Genomic DNA, 6053 nt, shown 5'->3' with positions numbered 1-6053 from the left:
AAATGACATTGCAAATGTGTATATATAAAAAAATAACTGAAATCACATTTTACATAAGTATTCAGACCCTTTACTCAGTACTTTGTTAAATCACCTTTGGCAGTGATTACAGCCTTGAGTCTTATTGGGTACGATGCTACAAGCTTGGCACACCTGTATTTGGGCAGTTTCTCCCATTCTTCTCTGCAGATCCTCTCAAGCTCTGTCAGGTTGGATGGGGAGCGTCGCTGCACAGCTATTTTCAGGTCTCTCCAGAGATGTTCGATCGGGTTCAAGTCCAGGCTCTGGCTGGGCCACTCAAGTACATTAATTGACTTGTTCTGAAGCTGCTCCTGTGTTGTCTTTGCTGTGTGCTGAGGGTCGTTGTCCTCTTGGAAGATGAACCATCTGAGGTCCTGATCGTTCTGGCGCTGGTTTTCGTCAAGTATCTCTCAGTAATGTGCTCTGTTCATCTTTCCCTCGATCCAGCTAGTCTCCCAGTCCCTGCCTCTGAAAAACATCCCCACAGCATGATGCTGCCACCCCCATGCTTCACCATAGGGATGGTGCCAGGTTTCCTCCAGGCGTGATGCTTGGCATTCAGGCCAAAGTGTTTAATCTAGGTTTCATCAGACCAGAGAATCTTGTTTCTCATGGTCTGAGAGTGTTTAGGTGCCTTTTGGCAAACTCCAAGCAGGCTGTCTAGTGCCTTTTACTGAGTGGCTTCAGTCTGGCCACTCTACCATAAAGGCCTGATTGGCGGAGTGATGCAGAGATGGTTGTCCTTCTGGAAGGTTCTCTCATCTCCACAGAGGAACTCTGGAGCCTTGTCAGAGTGACCATCGGGTTCTTGGTCACCTCCCTGACCAAGGTCATTCTCCCCCAATTCCTCAGTTTCTCCGGTCGGCCAGCTCTAGGACAAGTCTGTGTTCTTGGGGACCTTCAATGCTGCAGAAATCTTTTGGTACCCTTCCCCAGATCTGTGCCTCAACATAATCCTGTCTCAGAGCGTTAAGGACAATTCCTTTGACCTCATGGCTTGATTTTGCACTGACATGCATTGTCAACTGTGGGACCTTTATATAGACAGGTGTGTGCCTTTCCAAATCATGTCCAATCAATAACATTTACGACGGGGGGACTCCAATCAAGTTGTAGAAACATCTTAAAGATGATCAATGGAAACAGGATGCACCTGAACTCAATTTTGAGTCTCATAGCAAAGGGTATGAATAGTTATGAAAATAAGCTATTTCTATTTTTATTTTTAATACACTAGCAAAAAAAATGAAAAAACAGTTTTCGCTTTGTCATTATGGGGTATTGTGTGTAGATTGAGGGGAAAATGTATTTAATCCATTTTAGAGTAAGGGTGTAACATAACAAAATGTGGAAAAAGTCAAGGGGTCTGAATACTTTACGAATGCACTGCCATCTCAAGAGTATATGATTTCATGAAAATAGTACATTTCAGTCATTTATTAGACATTCAAAGCAACCAGCAACTTGCTCAAGGGCACATCGACATATTTTTTGCCTAGTCAGCTAAGGGGATTCTAACCAGTGACCATTCGGTTACTGGCCCAACACTCTTAACCACTAGGCTAATTACCTAGAACTTATTGTTTATTTTTCAATGATAGCATGTTTTTTTTCTGTGACAGTGTAAAGTAGTAAAGCACATTATTTACAAATTCTATTGTTTTTTTTAATATAAAACTGCTTTGATACACCACTTTACTAGTTTATCAACTACATACGCTCCACCAACCAACTACATCCAATACACTTACCAACAACAACCACTACACCAGCATTTGCATAACACCTTCTGAACCAACCCTGCTAATTATTTTAGTAACCCATGTTGGCCAGAAAGCCTAATCCCTCTGTAAATGCGGATTACAGGGAGGTTGTTGGGTCTTTGGCCATGTTTGTTTTTAAACAGGCACCCTCTTAGTCCCAGAGGTTACCATTTCCCGCCTGATTACCTATTAGCGCAGAGCGCTAGCTAATAAAGTTGTGTGAAAACACTTCTTCAACCCAACAATTTATGCTACTCATGAAATATACCATAAACCCAGTTAATCCCAAATAGCCCTTGCATGGTTTAACACCCTTAAGAATGCAGTAAACGATTAAATCTGTGATTTTCTCTTGAATCCAGGGGATGTGAGTGAGCTAGCCATCTGTTTGTCTCCCCTATCTAGCTATGTAAACGTAGCATAACAAGTTAGCTAGCAGACCCGCTGGACTTTACTCTGTTGCTTAGCAATGGTGAGTCTGTGACAGATTGGATTGTTTATATAAAGGATAGTTTAATGTGTGATCCAAGCCCCCTAATGGAGGGAAAATATGATGGGATGTCCAGAATTATGTTTTTTTATTTTGTTTTGTTGTCATTTAGTCAAGGCATAGTTGTTTTACTACTTTGTCTATACATATCTGGTTTCTTGCTTTTAGTAACTCTTCAGAAATACAGAAAATATTACGTTTCCTTTACAAAAATGTACGATGGTACTACTATGGTACTTTCATTCATACCATGGTACTTTCACTTATACCATGGTATAGTCTGAACCATGGCAATGTACTGTGATTTTAGCTTTGAAGTATGATGGCACTACCATGGTAATGGCATTGTACCTAAATAATTGTTGGTGCCATTCTTCATAATTGTGCGTAACCATAGCAGAATGTATAATGCAGGTTTAAACCATGCTATTTCCATAATCCACAGCTATGCCAAATTATGCAATACCATGGCATTATTTAGGTGCATGGCAGTACCATCATACTTCAAAGCTAAAACCCTGGTACATTTCCATGATTCAGATTTATACCATGGTATAAATGATGCAATACCATGGTAATATTTTACAGTATGGTACAATCTTTATTAATTGTGCATTACCATGGTACAATGGCAGTATAATGCATTAAATAAATAAATCGCCCAAGGTCAAAAGAGGTTGGTTGGTATTATATTGATGAGTTGATATACCAGTGTGGGCAAGTTTCTGATAAAGTCAGAGGTAGGCTACTACTGTTGGTCCTAGTTAATCTGTATCATCAAAGAAAAATAGAAGTTGTGGAAAAGGGAAAGTACTTAATGTATTACCAATACAGTTTTTTACTTGTTTGGGTTCCCTGTGTTGCCAACCTGAAATGTGGGAGAATGTCAGATACATTTGTAAAAATAGTGTATATGAACACCCCTTCAAATTTGTGGATTCGGCTATTTCAGCCACACCCATTGTTGACAGGTGTATACAATTGAGCACACAGCCATGCAATCTCCATAGACAAACACTGACAGTAAGTAGAATTACCTTACAGAAGACCTCAGTGACAACATGACACTGTCATAGGATGCCACCTTTCCAACAAGTCAGTTTGTCAAATTTCTGTCTGGCTAGAGCTGTCCCAGTCAACTGTAAGTGCTGTTATTGTGAAGCGGAAACGTTTAGGAGCAACAACTGCTCAGCTGTGAAGTGGTAGACCACACAAGCTCACTGAACGGGACCACCGAGTGCTGAAGCGCGTAACGCGTTAAAATTGTCTGTCCTCAGTTGCAACACTCACTACCGAGTTCCAAACTGCCTCTGGAAGCAACTTCAGCACAATAACTGTTCGTCGGGAGCTTCAAGAAGTGACTTCCCATGCCCTAGCAGCCACACACAAGCCTAAGAACACCATACACAATGTAAAGTGTTGGCTGAAGTGGTGTAAAGATTGCAGCCATTGGACTCTGGAGCAGTGCAAACGCATTATCTGGAGTGATGAAATACGCTTCACCATTTGGCAGTCTGACGGACAAATCTGGGTTTAGCCGATGCCAGGAGAACGCTATCTGCCCCAATGCATAGTGCCAACTGTAAAGTTTAGTTGAGGAGGAATAATAGTTTGGGGCTGTTTTTCATGTTCCGGGCTAGGCTCCTTAGTTCAGGTGAAGGGAAATCTTAAGGCTGCAGCATACAATGACTATCTAGACGATTTTGTGCTTCCAACTTTGTGGCAACAGTTTGGGGAAGGCCCTTTCCTGTTTCAGCATGACAATGCCCCCGTGCACAAAGCCAGGTCCATACAGAAATGGTTTGTCGATCTGTGTGGAAGAACTTGACTGGCCTACATAGAGCCCTGACCTCAACCCTATCGAACACCTTTGGGATGAATTGGAACGCCGACTGCGAGCCAGGCCTAAATGCCCAACATTAGTTGCCGACCTCACTAATGCTCTTGTGGCTGAATGGAAGCAAGTCCCTGCAGCAATGTTCCAACATCTAGTGGAAAAGCCTTCCCAGAAGGGTGGAGGCTGTTAAAGCAGCAAAGGTGGGACCAACTCCATATTCACACCCGTGAATTTGGAATGAGATGTTCCACAAGCAGGTGTCCGCATACTTTTGGTTGTGTATATGGGTAGGTTACTTTTTAAATGTAATCCATTAAAGTTACTAGTTAGCTGTCCAAAATTGTAATCCGTAACGTAACTTTTGGATTACACAAACTCAGTAACATAATCGGATTACATTCTGTTACTTTTAGATTACTTTTCCCTTATGAGGCATTAGAATAAGACAAAAATGTATGTTACCAATTGAATGACATCTATTGCAGGATAAATCAATGTTAAAGTTTACATAGCTGGCCACATATGGATGTTAAATTTTACTTTATGGATTGGTTATGTAGGTTTCTAACCCATCACTTTCTACTACATATAATAATACGATTAAATTAGACTTTGTTTTTTAATGTAAAGATTTATCAGAATTCTAGTCATTCCAATAAATGTTACTTACACACCTTGATCTTCAAGAATACTACTTTGAAATATGGAAGTATAGATTATCCAAATAGTTTTACCTGAGCATGACGCCAAAACCAAGGACTTATTAGCCAGCCCTACTCTGTTGTTTATGATTTTGTTGTCATAGAGGACTGATTGAGCTCATTGATTCGAGTTAAACATTAAATGCTCTGCTCATGGAATGGCATGCTTTGAGTACTACTGAAAAGTGCTATTTACATGTGAAAAATGAATGTCATATGCTGCATTTGCTATAGGCCTATTGTTTTGTTGGTGACAATATGGTATCTTGATAATATGCAGCTGTTTAAAGGGCTAATCAACAGATGAAACAATAACAAAATGTTTGGCCCGCCTCTGTTTTGGTAAAAAGATGAGGGCCACTGTTTTGGTAAAAAAAAACAGTCTATAAACTTATATGTTGGGTTCTCATGGAGTATGACAGTTGAAGTAAGCTCATGAGCCATTTATAAGTTGTTTTCTTCAAGAATCAATGGATATATATAATTTATAAATCCAAAAATGGATGTAGCAATTACAGATTGCCCCCTTTAAGACTATCAAAAGTTTGAGCATGTGTCCATTAGGCCTATGGATTTTTTTATGATCAGCATGAATTAGATTGAGCAATAAAATCCCAATTTTTATTCCGTAGGCTTGGATCCGCAATATTTAGCTGTTGCAAGAGTGCATTTTCACTGGCTGTCCACTGGTAAAAAAAAAACTAAAAAACAATGATTGATAGGCAGCTTAAATTTCTTGAATTCAACCATCATTGGGTTGAAATACACATTTAGACTTGTGAACAGCCATCCACAACAACCACAATCTGTATAGGGCACAAATAGCTAAATGAGAGAGCAGCAGTGTGATTCACATCAGTGGCTATATAGATATCAATAATAAGTGATATCCGTATCACGATAGACTACACCACTGTTGTCATCCTTACCTCCACGCGTTTATTCAAATTGGATCATCTTTGGATGCCGACAGCAGTTGCTCCATTGTGAGTGTTTGGACTGTAGCCTACAAAAGCCTATTCCTGCTATTTTCCCGCGATCCATCAAACACATTTGGTGTGTCATCATCTTGGTCTCTGATTTGTGGTCAGACTCGCTCAGGTGGAATAAATTTTAAATGTGCGCCTTTTTCACTGCTGATTTGAATGTCATTGATAAAACAGAGTGTCAAATATTTTTTTTCGAAAACATCCTTTCTGAATTTAAAAGTAAGTAATCCTCGAAGTAATAATTTCGTTTTT

The sequence above is a fragment of the Oncorhynchus mykiss genome, chromosome 4, assembly GCF_013265735.2.
Source record: "Oncorhynchus mykiss isolate Arlee chromosome 4, USDA_OmykA_1.1, whole genome shotgun sequence".
In the NCBI taxonomy this organism is placed as follows: domain Eukaryota; kingdom Metazoa; phylum Chordata; class Actinopteri; order Salmoniformes; family Salmonidae; genus Oncorhynchus; species Oncorhynchus mykiss.
Note: the sequence above shows the minus strand (reverse complement) of the source record.